Source organism: Rhipicephalus microplus, chromosome 7 (assembly GCF_043290135.1).
Source record: "Rhipicephalus microplus isolate Deutch F79 chromosome 7, USDA_Rmic, whole genome shotgun sequence".
Lineage (NCBI taxonomy): Eukaryota > Metazoa > Arthropoda > Arachnida > Ixodida > Ixodidae > Rhipicephalus > Rhipicephalus microplus.
Genome location: NC_134706.1, coordinates 37,479,717 through 37,496,311, shown reverse-complemented (window position 1 = coordinate 37,496,311; position 16,595 = coordinate 37,479,717). Strand labels below are relative to the sequence as shown.

General features: G+C 44.0%; 1 protein-coding gene across 3 annotated transcripts in view; it reads right to left on the bottom strand.

Annotated features, from left to right (window-relative positions):
- LOC119180407 (uncharacterized) overlaps nucleotides 1-15,818 on the bottom strand; it is a 131,970-nt gene extending 116,152 nt beyond the window's left edge. For all 3 annotated transcript variants that reach the window (XM_075869046.1, XM_075869042.1, XM_075869048.1), the window contains exons 1-2: nucleotides 15,666-15,818; nucleotides 10,735-10,996 (exon numbers count right to left, since the gene is read on the bottom strand). The gene's annotated coding sequence lies outside the window, so the exon portion shown is untranslated. The remainder of the gene's footprint in view (nucleotides 1-10,734; nucleotides 10,997-15,665) is intronic.
- Between the last annotated feature and the right edge of the window lie 777 nt (nucleotides 15,819-16,595).

The following is a 16,595-nucleotide window of genomic DNA, read 5'->3' as shown; positions in this document are numbered from 1 at the left end:
CATTAGTTCATGCTGGGGGCTACGTTCTCCCTTGCCCCATCGGTCGACTTCGCCGTGGCTGGAAGTAAGATGGCAAATCAAGCTACGGTTTGCTTCTCACGCCTGTGTGTGTTACAATCTTTTCGTCCGTATTTTCCAAGTTTGCGCTAATGGAGTATCATCTGATGGCCAACTAGCCCAAACACAGCAGGTCTTCGGTTCCCAACTGTACGAGAGTGAAGATTGGCAGTGAACAGCTCTTGAAATGCAACCTCTGTGATCCTTGGCCGCCATAGCTGGAAAAAAAAAAGAGGGGAGGGGTGTCTGTACTAGCCGTGTGAAGCCCAAGACAGAGTGAAGCTCGTTTATCTTAGGTTGCATGGATATATCTTAGGGGCTTTACGCGGTCTTTTTGGCTGATGCTGAGTCTTTCCTTGGGAGAGACGAGAGGCCTAACCCACTGTCACTGATCCACAAGAATGTCCAAACTCCAGCGCCAGGCCTAAAGCGAAAAGCTGCCTGGGACACCCCTGGTAGAAGCACGGGGATTTTAAAGACGATAGTCTTTCTTGGGGACCTTCGACGAAAAAATTTTGGTTTATCTGTCAGTACATTTCTCTGTTTGTCCGCCCTAACGACACTTCAAACGGCACCAAATGACCCACCCTATTCGCAGCGCCCACCAATATTGCTCAAGGTTTGGCGTTCATAGCTGTGCGATTGTCAATTAAAAAGCAATTATTGCGCACATCTGAGGTGCCATAACAACACTTCAAAGTTTTGTATGTCTGCCTTCATACTAGAAGAGGCACACACACAAGTAACTCTAAGGACTGTAGCGTTTATCGCACTGCGATGACAGTGCAATGCGATGCTCAAAAAGGTGTTTCCAACGCTTTGGTACGACGTCACGGTGGTGGCACCTGCCCGTAGCTTTGCGTTCTACACCTTCCCACCTCCGAGACTGGCGCGCATCTTTCTCCGCGGGCTGCGCGCCTTCGTTTTCGAAGATAACTGCCAGATGGCGCTTGTGTATAACGTGCCTCATTGCGCTCGTTCGCCTCCGCTACACGCTCGAGGCACTCTAACGCAACGCCTCCAGAATACCCTTCACCGATTTTCTTGCGGAGAACATCAAATCAACGTTTTGTTCACTCTCTCAAGACTGTCGTCTTACGACTACATTTGCGGTGTAACATGCAGATTTGGAACTAACTTTATCGCTTCTAATTTTCCTAAGGAGCCTACATGACCACAGGCGGTAGTGTGGGATCCCTGGATCTCCCTATCGGCTCGCACCAAGCCAAGAAAGTCGGCGCTGCGGCTGTGCAGAGTATGGGCACAGCTGATGAGCGCGTGATTAGTAACGGCGCGGAAAACGCCCGATTGTTTAACCTCGCGCTTTATTAAGCATTTGAGTTCGTTCCTAACTGCGTGCTAATAAGGTCGCACTTCAAAGAATGACAAGTCAGGTACGACAGTCAGCAAACTGCAAAGGTATGAGAGCGGACTTGGCGAATCCGTTCAGTTAAGTGAAGGGGGGGTGGGGGGGCACCGTTCTATTTTGTGTGCACGCTTTTGTATGGGCCAACAGAAAATCAGGATCAATTGGAAAAGTAGTGAAGCAAAAGGTGCCTTGCCGGCGAATGGAAAATGCGGGCCAATCACGATCTACTGTGTCAACAGAAATGTGGGCAAATCACAATACTAGTGTCGTCTGAGAATGCATGTACATAATCTGTAAAATTTTAGGTCACTAACAAATTCAATAAAGTCTGACATCATGCCTTTTGAAAAAAGAATGAAAAACAATGGCCAACCACTGAAGTAGGGAAGCCTGCCAGCACATGAGCAGAAAACGTGCCATGAAAGTAGTGATCTGACAGTGCATCTAGCGTGTGAACAGGGCTATTTGCCAAAGCAGTGCCGTCAAAAGTGTGTCTTGAGCAGAAAACCTGGATCATTCACAGAAGTAGTAAACATCCTGCACGGGAATAAAGAATGCCTCATCATTTCACAAATCCTGTGCACTGTACACGTGGGCCAGTCACAAAAGTAGTGAGGCCCGACTGTGTCAACTGAAAATGTTGGCTGGTCACGGAAGCTCCTCAATTTGACTGTGCTCCAAGGTCTCAAAACTGCTGTATGCATGAGACTCGAATCCAGGGGGCAAGTCTCCACTAACAGAAGGTACAAGCCTATCACAGCGGCAAATAAGTTTACATATTTACTTGCACACTACCCGCATTTGTTAGCATCGACTACAGCTAGGCAATATATACAAACACACACTTGACATGATCTACTTAACACACACGTAAAAGGCAGCACGCTATGATGTATGGTGCAAAGCCTGAACAGCCGAATGATCAGGCAAGCAGTGATCATCGAAATTCAATCAATTTCAGTCCATACAGGAATGATTTTATTATCAAGGTCCTCTAAAACATATTTAAACTACTCAAGCTTTGCAGAATGAACCATGCGCAGAAATGTTCACAAGAGGATTGTGCAAAAGAATCCACATCATGTGCTATGTACAGTGAAAAAAAAAAACATGCTGGAAGTGCTGCCTGGAGATTAAAACTCCAGAGCACGCCAGCAAATTAAAGGCAGACTACACCTAGTTGAAGCCAAAGAAGCAAGGCAAGAATGCAGAGGAACAATTATTAAAGGCCACCTATGAATGTCAATGCTGCAAGTTGCAAGGCCTGCAGTGTTTTCAAAGCCACATGTGCTCAAAGCCATAGTGCACGTCTTCCTTTTTCGGCTGACCCATTTCCGCTCGTGTGCAAATGAAGACTACAAGTGACAAGGGAAAGGCACCATTCGCAATAAGCAGATTCTCGATGGCCAGGTGGCAAAATGAAGTGCCACAGTGTACATGTTCAGCCAAACACTTGGTTTCGCCCAAGGCAGCAAAAGGTACAATCAAATGTTCCTTCCCACCTGCCAGCCCCTTTAGAGTTTGTTCAGAATGCAGCTTGCCTATGGTGCTTTGGCACCCACAACAGCAAAACTTGTGCAAAGTCCCGTTCCAAATGATGAGCCAAGAAGTGGTACATTGCGCTGGTGCGTTGTGCTATGTCGCCACACTTATCAGAGGTCCACACTTATGACTTGGCCAAACTCTCACAAATATACCACAGGCCATTCGCCGCTGAGAGTATGCAGCACAGCAGCGCTGCACTAGTACATATTTCCGTAGCCATGCATCAAGCCGCGACACTTCCCAGTGTGATGTGCGAGCAGCAACACTTGCTTCTGAGCCGTCCAGGGAGCAGACATTGAGTGCTGGGAGTGCCACCAAAGGAAAATGAAGTGTTTGTGTACTTTCAGAGAAAACCGTATTCTGCCACATGGTGCTTTTGCAGGCCGAGCTTGCAGAGAGCGGCATGCCACACATATGCTGGCGACGACACATGAATGCTAGGCTTGCTGGACTGGCACACGCAGTGCGACTTCCACTAAGTCAGATACATATGTGCGGTCAAATTTCAATGTATCACTACTGCCACAAAGCTTTAGACCAATGTCAGGGTAACAATGCTCAGGTGAACCAAAAGGGCACCAATGCCCATATCCTCTGTTGATCACTTGCAGGGATAAAATGATTAATGTGTCCCAAGGCTCACTCCAACCAAGCAACGTGCGTAACCAATGCCATCGAGGTGCAGATACCAAGTTGTCCCATGCAGCAATGGGACGATATATTCTTGGAAGAGATAAGACCAATCATACTATATGCGAAGAACAATGGTTCAGTGCCCATCGGCCACCAAACATCAAGAACGCCCAATGCAGTTATTTTCGGTGCAGTTGTTACCTAACATACATCTTGAAAACCAGTGTTACACACACGTATTCCCCAAAATAGGTTGAATATAAAGGACTGTTGCAGGGGTAAGCCTATAAAGGCACATATAAACCGAGAAAACATTTTTTGCGCTACGGAGTTTTCTTTTGTTAGCTCGCCAGGAAACCCAGCAAACATTTCCTAGTCCTGAAAGTGAAAAACAAGGCACACCTCAAAGCACTGGCACTTTAGTGTCTCTTTTGATAATGGCCTAGTTTATCGGTCACACCCACTCTGGAGGATTGGCCAATTTTTTTTTTTTTGCTTCCTCCTCTCTTCAGAGTTGAGCTGATCAGCGAAAACACTAGTGACACAGAAAATCCGTGGGAACACTCACCAAAACATTCTTAGTGGAAAAAAAAAAAAAACTGTTCAAGTTCTTTAGAGAGCAGTTCTACGGAGCGATGAAATGAACAAAAAGTGAAGGTATTGTCACGGTTGTAGGCTCAGGTCAGGGAGTTAGTTACATGAATAAAAAATGGGCACTCGCCCTGTGGAGCCCATCTACAGTTTTAATAAAAGGTCTCTTAACCAAAACAAGATTTGCTTAGAATCTTGTTCACATATTAGTTGTTTACTAAACTTATTTTTTTAAAAACTTTCTGGTTATAGCTTTAAAGGGCTCCTAAAACATTGTTCAAAATAACAATTACTAGTACTAGCTAAACTTTGCGACTTTCACATGAAGTTAGCCACTACAAACCGCATTGAAGCGAGAAAGACAAAGATTCCAGAGTGTTTCCAGAACACGAAATGTAGTTCTGCCTTTAATGATTCTCAGTTGTCCCCTCCCTTCACAGAAGCAATTTCCTTTAAACGAAACTCTCCGAAACATGCAACACAGGTCGTGCAACTATTGAAAAGGCATCCTTCCCATCTTTGACCTGTGCAGAATTGAGAACCGAGTCTTCTTCGGGCGACCGTGATGGACACTGTGGCTACCGACCTCCACGACTGTAGTTGCTAACTTAGGTGCAAGTTTTCTGTATGGTAGATACAACATTTAAGCCCCAAAACTTTAGGCAGGTGAAAACTTAACCACGTTCAGCGAGAATTCAGTGTTTGCACAAGTAAAAACACTTCACTCACTGCCACATCAGAATGAGAAAGAACGCAAAAAGATGTACCTAATATAAAACTGTGCCGGAACTCGTGACTTTTTTTTTTCTTTTTGCACTGAAATAAAGAATACAAACTCGCGCTCTTCCAAAGGAAGGCAGTTTTCTGTAAAACACGTTCAATTAGCTGGCGCTTTTGCACTCGGTAGTATATACCAAGGCAAAAATAAATGAACACAGGAAACCGCAAAGACTACAGGAAAGTGGCTGAACGATCGAGACATTTGAGTAGGGCTCAAATATAGGTTTTTCATGGTCACATGGCTTTTTTGGATTTTCTTAACTTTTAACTCCCCCCCCCCTAGAAAAAAAAAAAACTAATACCAAAACTAAAAGCTGACGTGCATGCACTGACCTTGGCCGTTCTTATTACTCCTATCAGATCAATGCCAGAGAGCCGTCGCTGCGATACGTGTTGCCTTTTCTGTGTTGGTCCACACGGCAAAAATCCTTTCTCGGCTCTGTAGAAATACATTGAACAAACCTGCCTCTTGGAAACGCGCTACATCTAAAGACTACAGACAATTCTTCGCCGCCTGTTCATCGGCAGAATTAGAATGTTCTCTTGGCTTCTAGAAAGGCGCAATACATCATCTACTGTTCTGTCATGGGCAAGGTTAAAATTTGTTGCTAAAATGGACAAGAAATCTTAAAAAATCTAAAATTCTGAAGTAAAAAAGGCCTCTCGACGCCCTTCTTCACCATCTCCTTCTTCTCCACCCGGATTATACTCGGTTGGTAAGAAGCAGAACGCCATGAAAAAGCATGATGTCTGTGGACTCCACTTGACCTGCATTGCTAAAGCCGCAGTCACATGGATCAGCAATGGTCGATTCCAACAAGACCGCCATGAACACAACTGACACAGTTTGGCCTTCGTTGCCGAAGCCGCAGCATCATGCCGGTTCACAGCGAACCTCGGCATTGCCAGAAGACAAAGCTATCCTAATAGTTCTTCAATCACTGCTCGACGCACTTCAAGCATTCGTCGGCAAGCTGAAATCACAGGGCATCAATGATACTAATCCATCCCACGGCATTTTCCCGAAGGATGCCAAAACTAGGCGCTTGTTCAACAAAGTCCAGTCGAATGGTGAACCATTCGTTTATAAAGAACACCTTCCAGCATTTGTTATTGAGGCTGGTAAACCAAATTATCTGAAACTAGCTCATCCAGAATTACTTTCTAAATGTTTCTATGGAAAAACTCAAAACCTTAACGAGTCGTGGAATTGTCGTGAGGGAACACACTCCAAAAAACCTTTTTCTCGGACACAAAACACAGAAAATATGCATTTTCGATGATGTGTTCAATTTCAGTATGACAGGTTAGCCCGTACGACTGTTCTGAATTCCTTTAAAATTTCGCCAGGACACTGGGCGAAATTTCTACCTACGCACTCTTGACCTGCATCGAGATGACTTTGCTGACAGGGCTGTACAGCAGAAGACAAAGGAGGCTCGCCGGCAAGATGTGTCAACACACACAAACACCCAAAAAAAAAGACGTTGCTAACGTGTACCTGGCTGGTGCCTATTGAACAGGTTTGGCAATTGGCTGCTATGTCGTTGCACAATTTTAACTTTACATGCGATTATCTCAAAACGTGTTTTAATGTACTGATGTTCTTTTATCTCAGCAAGCACAGTATCTAGGATCGTAGATTTCCACCAGTGTTTAGAAAACATATTAGGCAATATGCTGAAGCAGAATTATTGTTGCGTGAAGAAGCACTCTTCTTCAACGCGACATAGATTAGCTATTACCGAGTGATAATTAGTTACCTGGAGCAAAACATTTACACAAAACGCATGTTAGAAATTTTCAGCGCTGAATTTGCATCAGTAATAAGAGGAATGGCTTATTATCACAATGATATTAAAATAATTACTGTAACTTTTATGGTTTACGAAGAAAAAAGCACCTAATCTTTGCCTAAAATGCATAGCGGGTATATGGCTTACCCTGCTCCTTTAAGTTACAAAAACGTGTTCAGTCACCAAGTACCAGCAAACTTGTTGTAAAGTAGGGCAATGTTTTTACAATGTGGTTAGCTACATATGGCACTTAATACATGACTAATTAGATGTGTTTAATTGATACTCCATAAATTAAGTATATAGTAATCAACATGATAACTATTATCATGCTGCATATGAAATAACCAATTAAGTCTAAGCTAAATAACACCATGACGATTGAAGATGAGCTGATGCAGCCATCACTGCGAAGACTGAGCAGATCAAACAGAGACTGAGATGACGTTCAGCAAAGCAAAAGCTGAAAGAATCTAGGTGATCACAAACTCTGCTCAAGGCTCCAGCCTTGAACCACTAGTGCTACGGACCCCCCCCCCCCCCCCCCTCACTTCTTTTTTTACTTACCAAGAAGCTGCTGCATAGTGCCCATCATATGAAAGGCTTGACTGTCACACTGGCACTATGACAGTCACTAGAACAGTCGCACAGGCGAACCTGACATACTGAAATTGAACACATCATCGAAAATGCATATTTTCTGTGTTTTGTGTCCGAGGAAAAGGTTTTTTGGAGTGTGCTCCCTCACGACAATTCCACGACTCGTTAAGGTTTTGAGTTTTTCCATAGAAACATTTAGAAAGTAATTCTGGATAAGTTGAACTGGGGTCTTCCAGAACCAACGAGTTTAAACCAGCGTTTGTGTATCAGTCGGTTTGACTGAGAGACTCCCACTGCAAAGATTGGGCGCTCACTGCACCTACTTTTGCCAAGGCGCAGTAATCACACCGCAACGCCAAAGTGTGGAATGATTTCCGCTAAAACCCCGCAACCGAAACAACAGGAAGATACGACAAAAAACAAATTGTATCACAAGTTTGTAAAATGTAGAAGTGCTGATGTGTTTAGAGACTTTAGAAAATTTAGAAATAAGGTGAATGCTGAACTGAAGCAGGCGAAAATTAAGTATTACACACAATTCTTTGATAAGATAAAGAATTACCCTAGAAAAGTTTGGAATGAAGTCGGAGAGCTCAAAGCTATGAAGACAAAGAGCAATGACATCAACATAACAACACCCACTGGAGTGTTGACAGGCCCGGAGGAAGCAGCTGCTTTAAATGAATATTTCGTTTCTAGCACGCAGTATCCTAATAAGGAAGAACATATAACCACACCTATCATGAACAGTACCCGTCTCTCTTACTCAATCTTACTTACGCCTGTTGCAGCTGCTGAAGTTACTCAACTACTCCTTAAATTGAAAAACAATATATCTGCTAGTCATGATGACGTTAAACCTGCGCCAATTAAATATATTGCGGATATTATCGCACCCGTTTTATGCATATCAGAAACAGTATGTTCGAAAGTGGTATGTTTCCCGATCTACTAAAAGTAGCACGAGTGTGCCCAATCTACAAAGGATGGGGTAAACAGCTTATGACAAACTATTGGCCCATTTCTGTTTTACCTGTCTAATCAAAAGCCTTTGAGAGTGCATTGAACGTTAGACCACATAAATTTTTTTCTAAATACAATGTAATCAGTGACATGCAGTACGGTTTTCAGAAAAGAAATCTTGAGGAGGAGCTCTTAACATTAAACATGAAATTATATCAAATATTGAAAATCGAATGTGTACATTGGGTCTGTTTGCTAACTTCCAAGTTTGTTTATTGTGTACCCTTACAACACATAATATATCTCATTTCACGTGACGCCAGACACATGACAAAACCGCACACGTGTGGCACAACACACTATCAAGGAAACGTAGTTGTTATCTGATTACCAAATATCAATTTTATACTAATGCTTCGCAGCACTTGCTCCAAAAAATTGAGTTCTTTTTGAGAGAATGCCTCAAACGGCTCACTCGCACACAACTCTCCCAGCCCTACAAAAAAAAAAAAGCAGCTTTTCCGTATTTTCCAGAGCGTTTCAGCACGCTGCGCGACGCCGGAAACGCTGTACAGTGTGTCGCAGTGTACTACAGCGCACTGCGAGGCACTGGGACACATTGTGCGTTTCACGCTTTTGCATTTTTTAAAAGATGCATCAAAGTATCGTAAGCCTCATCAGCATTTTTGCAGTTATACAAGGCACTGAAGTTTAACCTTTCAATATGGTGTCTAAATTGCTCCAAAGTTTCTGAATTGATTTGCTGTACTTTATAGGGTTCCAAAGGACTTTGTTTTAGGTGTCTAGAAAGCTCATTCTTTTTATATATCATATATACAGGGAAGTGATCGCTCACATCCGATATAACGGAACCTGCTGACAAGCAGTCGTTTTTATTTTTCGTGATAAATATGTCTAGAAGACTTTCAGAGTGAATACTGACACGAGTTGGTTCGTTTAATGTGACTGTGCATGCATAAGAATCAAGCAACAGCTTGAATGAACGTGACGTTGCATTACTTTGTAAAAGGTTTATGTTACAGTCACCACCTATTACGATGCACAGCTTATTTATGCCTACAAAAGTTAGTAGCCTTTCAAGGAAGACGTAGAACTTTTCAACACACCCATAACGTGGGCGATAAAGAACAACATAAACATGGTTATCTTGGATTAGTGCTAAAGGTTCATAATCCGGTGTGATTGTTGTAAATTCAGTGAGTAAGCTACAAGAAAGCTTTTCCGAGATTAACTGCAGTACTTCTCCCCCTCGGCGGGAAGATCTATTCAAGTAAAAGCTATTATAGCCTGGTAATCTAAACACTTTCTCGTCGCATGTGTACAAGGTTTCCGTAACCATAATAATGTCAAACCTAAAGAAAAATTCATCTAGGAAGGTGGTGAGCTCATCGTACTCATTTTGAGCCGATCGTGCATTGCAGTGTAAAAATGCCAGGTGAGCACCATCATTGTGATGTGCTATATCTTTTGGTGACGCCATGTTAAAGAAAAAAAGTAAAGCAGAAAACTAAAAATCTGTGACGAGGTAGTCACTACTTTAGGAAGTGAGACCACCTTCGCGCATCTTATTCAGGTCTACTTCACTGGTTATCTAGATAGCACGAGATGTGTGTTTTTCGAGCGAATATTTTGCCACCCCTGGTCCATGCAAATCGCCAGTTCAGTTCGCATTTTCTTGCAATCGTCAGCCCAAGTAGCTTCTTTAGTTGTGGGCACAAATGCTCGTTAATGTACACCGGTTGCTTTGTAGCAAAGCCAAGGTCTTCCGTGTTTATCCGAGTTCGTTTTGCCTTAGCCATTAGGGCATCACATTTTACTCGGCGGTTGAAGGATACGACAATATTTGAGTTTACAGAGCTGTCTTGGTTGCCGGAAGCATTCGAACGAGCATTTGCACTTCGGGCTGGAACACGATGGCAAGCCTCAATGTCATGTTCAGTAATAGTTTCGCCTAGTACATCCCCTATTTTAGTAAGCACTTGTGCAAGGTTTTCATTGACTGCTTGCGGGATGCCTCTAATCTCCAAGTTTTTGTTCCGCGAATATTGATCTTGTGCGGAGATGCGCGTTGCGTTTTCTTGCGTCGTCTTTCTGAGGCACTCAAGCTCTTGCAAAATGGTTTCTTGAGTTGCCTTAAATGCTATGTTTTCTTTCTCGATGTCTGAGCATTCTTTCTTAATGGACTCATATTCCTTGCTTATGAAGTCTAAGCTGCTCTTTAGGTCCCTTATTTCTTTCCGAAATTCTCGCTTCAAACTCTTTATATCGCTTCCCATTTTGGGGCACACTTTAAAAAGATGAGTTCACACAATTTAGAACTACACTATTGGCAGCAGAGGCAACAGAAAGAAGAGGTTAAAAGGTTAGAAATACTCAAACCTGTGAGACACAAGCAGACGATAAGCTTGTGCGCTGTCTGCCGCCTCCGCTGCCGAAATGCCGTGAAGCTGGCCTTGCGCTTCAGTATAGCTGTGCAGCAATGTCCACACAGGCGCAGGAGGGGTACAGCAAAGTCACGTAGGCGTTGAGTAATCTTCGCTTTGACGTGGCGAGTTGACAACGCTACCAGCTTAGCTTGGCCCGAGATCCACAGTCCCTTGACCTATGCCGTGCTCGACCAACGCAGCTGTCCTGGTATCGCCTGTGAGACACAAGTAGACGATAAGCTTGTGTCTGCCGCCTCCGCTGCCAAAATGCAGAAAAGTATTTGACTCCGTTTGCCATAACTTATTAATTGATAAACTTAAAAAGTATGGTATACAGGGTAACGCACTCAAACTATTGCGTAATTACCTGAGAAAGCGATATCAGTACGTCAGCTTAAATAATGATGTTTCCTCTTACGCGGAAATCACTACGGGTGTCCCACATGGTTCAATACTTGGACCTCTGATGTTCATCATGTATATCAATGACTTGTATGATATCCACCAGTCGCCACAATTAGTTATGTACGCAGACGATACTAACATTTTCTTTAAAGCAGCCACTATACCAGATCTCGAGTCAAAGGCGAACTACAATATAAAGCAACTCTCTTCATGGTCATGACAGAACAAATTACAAATGAAGGCTTCCAAAACAAAATATATGATATTTTCCCCGACTAATAAACTACAAAACTGTAACGCAACTATTGTTTTTGATGATAGAATAATCGAGAAGGTTAAATGTCAAAAATTTCTAGGGGTGTGCTTTCAGGAAGATCTGGCCTGAACACACATGTAGACAAAATTGTAACAGAATTAAGTAAAACTCTTGACTGCTTATACAGATTGAGTACTCTGGTTCCTTCTTGGCTGAAAATTTCGTTTTATTACGCACTTTTTACTCCGGACTAACTTCCTGCATATTATTCTGGGGCACGACCACACAAAAAAATATACAAGAAGCTGATTGTGCTGCAAAAAAGAGTCCTAGGCACATTTGAGGGTTATCGTGGACCTTTACAGAACTTTAGAACACAGCCTGTTTTCATCAAGTACTCTATGTTAAAGGCAAATCAGGTGTACTATTACAAGTTAATGAGACATAGCAAACAAAAAAGGACACACTATATTACGGATGCACCCACCAACCCGCATTACAGCTTTCGGCAACACTATCTGAAAACACCAAAAATAAGAACAAATTATGGCAAACAGTTACCAAGCACCTTCACTAATCAATACATGAATTTCAAGAGGAAGTTATGGAAGCGTCAAGTGAATCATTTAAAACATTGCTCATTTCACAAAATATTGAGTTGGTCTGACAAAGCTGCTGTATGTATTTTTAATTTCAGTGTCTTAATTGCAAATTTTAGTTGTTGACTTGGGAAAAATGACCTAACAGTGTATTAAGTAACATTTTTTTGTTGCTTCTTTGCAGACATGACATGTGTATTCTCGCTTCTCCACTTTTTTGTGCACATGTTCTTGTAAGTTTCGTGACTATTCAGTGGAACATGTCCGTACATTTTACTTTGTATAGACTTGCGCTATGTACGGCCTGCGTGCCGAACTGTCGTAGGAGCAGAAGTCTTAGTCAAGCCACATGGCCTTTAGCTTCTGCTTACTTTTCATTAGAAAATGAAGAAATAAAGTCAATTCATTTCAGCAATTAGCTCAGTTGCGCAGAGAATGCACACGCGCACAAAGTACTAAAAGTTTTTTCATCACAGCCAACGTGCCTCAGATTCAATTTCAGCGGGCTCACGACGTTCTACTCACAGTTGTACAATAGTGCTGAGTGTGCGCCCTGTCGTCCTAATAATAATAATAATAATAATAATAATAATAATAATAATAATAATAATAATAATAATAATAATAAGCATCTGTCATGCGCAGAAGGCGCAGCACAGTTCCAGCAAAAGCTAGAAGAGCAGCCTTTCAGAGCCTCTTCTTAACACCGATTGGGTAACTGGTGCAAGTGCCCTTTCTTAATACCCACTACGGCATTAACAACAAAAAATTGTGGGTAGTAGTAAAAGCGTGGTATCCACTGAACACTTCCAAGGAATTTTGCGCCAATTCTTTATACAGTGGCCGACAACGATTAGGAATTATGCCTGAAGTGGGTATGCGCCACAGTTAATAGGTGAACAAGAACAAGCTTCTGTAAAGGGTTCGAGCATTTCACGGCTCACTCTTTACGCTATTCGCATTGTGCGACGACTGCTCGTTCTTTCGCTGTTTTTAAACGCTTCATAAGTCGTGCTAACGCAATTCCTTTCCTGACATCAAGCCGGCCTAAGGCAAGTTTGCCGACGTGCCTCAAGCACGGGCGTGGTTCAGTGATAGAATACTGGGCTGGCACCTAGCAGACCTGGCTTCAAGCCCCACTTCGTCAATGATACTAGGTCTTTTTTTTCTTCCTAATTTAGCGAGATGTGACAAACAGTGGCGGCGGACAACTACGGCACTGTGTGTGACACGAGTTGTGATCCCATAACAGCTTTCGCTGTAATATAAGCTTTTTTTTTAGGTACAGGGGGGGGGGGGGGGCACCTCCTTGATCAGAACATATTGGGGGGGGGGAGGAAGAGCAGGTGTATTAGAGTGTCATTTTGTTGTGATCTGTATGCCATGATGATGATGATGGCAAAAACAAATATTTACGTGTGGGGAGGGGGGGGGTATGGTGTACTGCCCTATGGCTACGCCACAGCTAACATTTCGCCTTCATTGAAACGTGACCGCTGCGTGCGGTATCGAACCCGCGACCCTCGGTGTCAGCCATCGTGCGAGGTCAACCTGCTATTGTATGAGCTCGGAGCAAACCCGTGCTTACGAGAAGGTTGGGCCATCCTTGGTCCGTTTCAAAGAACAGGAACGCTGTTGAAGTTTGGACGGGACAAGTTCAGGTTTAGCTTGAGGGAGCAAGTGCCCCTTTAGCACGTCCATGGAAGACCCAACAGAGTTTGCAACGGATTCTAGAAACGGTGATCTTCAAGCTTTTGCTGTGGCTGTGTCGCGGTTTCCGAGCAGGCCTGGTGCTTTATTGTGCCTGCAACCTATAGTCGGCAGGTAACGATGTACTACACACCGTGCATCTAGACGTCTACATATCCATCGTCGCTTTCTCAGAACACTGCGTTGAAATGTAAATGTCTCTCGCTTCGTGAAGTAAAATACCATTAGCACAGACTTTCTTTCTTTGCGCAAACATGAAAAAAAACAACGAAAAACTGAGAAGACAGCGCACAGGGCGAGCGCTAAACATGAACAAAATTTATTTCAGATAATACCACAAAAATAAGACCCCAAATGAAGACCAAATCAAGCTATACTCGCTACGAATAAATATACCACAGTGTCAGTCCATGCTCTTCTACTCAAGATCTTTATCTGGCGAAGCTGCTGTGCTCGTGTGCGGGTCGCGCAATGGGCTGATAAACGCACATTGTTACATTACTTTGAAGTTGTCCAGGAAAGACGAAAGAAATGCATATGTACTGGTCCATTGCATGCCCAGCCTGCACATGCACACTCGCAGCTTCGCGAAATTAGCATCCTGGGTAGAACAGCTGATACTTTGGGAAGAGAGTTACTGGAAACCTATCATATCATGAGCGAAGGCGCGGACTGTATAAACGAAACTTTGGTATATTTATTCAATATATATAGTGAGAATAGCCTAGCTGTTTGACTGCATGCTTGATTGGCAACACAACGGAGAACGCATGCGCTTAGGGGGTCTTCCTTCCGTGGTATTTTTCCGAAACAAAAGTCAGGCTATGTTTAGCGCTCGCCCTGTGAACTGCGTTCTTCTTTTCTCAGTAAGTTCCTTCCTTTTTTTGTTTGTTTCACGTTTGCGCTAAAGAGTGTCGCGTTTGATACAAGAACAACTCGCCCAACAGGAAGTCTGCTTGAAACCCGATTAGCCGCAGCAGAACATTTCTAAAGCACCGAAATCCCACGTCAGACCCGACAAAAGCGATCAAGCACGTTTGCCGCCTGGGTGCCGCTAATTGGACCAACTCGAAACAATGAGAACCAAAGTTATTTCTCCGTCGTCAAGATAAGCGGGCACAAACAACGCAACCCCGCTCTTAGCAACGTGCGACGCTGAGTGCTGAAGAACGTCTCCACAAAACTCGAAAACGGAGGAGCGCATCCTGCGGCGCCTACAGACAAATGCGCTGCTCTGTCCAGCCATACTAAAATATTACGACCCAAAAACAAGTGGGCAGTGCCAGTACTGTGGGGAAGTGGCCAACACTTACCATATGGTCTGGGCCTGCCAAATGAACCCAAAATTAACCCCCTTTCCCAACCCCACCAAAGAGGACTGGGAGACGACCCTACTCAATAGCTCCACACTAGAGGAACAGTGAACTCTAGTCCAGCGGGCTCGGGTGGCGGCCTCGACTAATGACGTCCCGGACTAGGGATGTCAACCAGCCCGGTGGGGATAAGGGCTATCTGGGACAGCCAGCATCAATAAAGGCTTCTTCCTCCTCCTCCTCCACAAAAAAAAAAAACCTTGGCTGAAATGTGACGGGACACTAGCGTGACTCGCAGCCAACGACGCCGCTGGTCGACGCCATCTTGGTTATTTTTGGCGCGAACAAAGAAAATGCATTCGGGGGAACACGCTGTCGAAGCCTCATGAACGTGTATCAAATAAAGCTTTCGGCGCGCGACGAACGCGTTTGGCGTACTTTATGTCATTCACGTGCAGAAAGTATAAGAACCTGCCGACCGAACAAGGTGCCTTGCACACGTACGATAGTTCTAAGGAGTGCCGCGCAGCAAATCGGCACACGTTTTGTGATCCTATTGAGCCGCTTTGTGATCCTATTGTAAAGAATCGTTTCGACTCACCGCAAACAAAACGACCAGCCTCCTCCGAGAGAGCGATGTCACCGCGCCTTTCCCTTGCAACCGCTTTCGCGTACGAAACAAACACTCCGCCCCCACAGAAGCGCAGGCTTTATCTCTGCGACTGGAACCTTCGCGAACTCCCGCCCAACTGACGCAACGTCTGCGCAACGCCTGCGGAAAAGGAGTCGTCGCCCCGGACGGTGACTGCAGCGCCGCGGCGAGTCACCGCGCGAGATAACACCGCTAAAGCGTGGCCTCTGCGATCGGCCGCCGGCAGCCAATCGCGGAGGCCACGGCTAGAGATGAGAGTAAACGAGTGGTGGTGGTAGTGGGTCGGTGAAGGAAGGAAAAAGACGCTTATTTCTGCAGCTATTAAGGGAGCATGGCGCAGTAAACGAGTGACGGGTGCTGCGACCACCAATGTACGCTCCCGCTTCATTTAAAGCAGAGGCGGTACTCGAAAGAAAAAAGTGTATTTAATCTGTTTCCAACGGCAACGAAACTTTTGCTCCGTTCATAGGTTCGTATAGTGAATTCAAATATGTAATGAGTTTCATAGTAGGTTGCACAGTTTTTATTTTATAACACGTGTAATATATGCGTAAAATTATCTTTTTTTCGACACACTTTTTCTGCCGCTATTCTTTTTCGGTCGTGAACCATTAACAGCGGACAATTATCTGCATTAACTGTGGAATGCAAATAAATAACAAGAACGTGTGTATAAAACATTTTAGTTAACAAAAAACTGTAGTGTAAGAATTCTGACAGTGACATTCATGAGACTCTGCAGACTGCCGCTGACAAGGCGATGGTTTGTGCGGGTAACATGAATCTGGCCTATTCAGCCACAAAATCAGAACTGCTCCCCCTCCTTGCCCATCCGGGCTCTGAAAGCACATCTCCGATATACAAATAACACTGAACAAT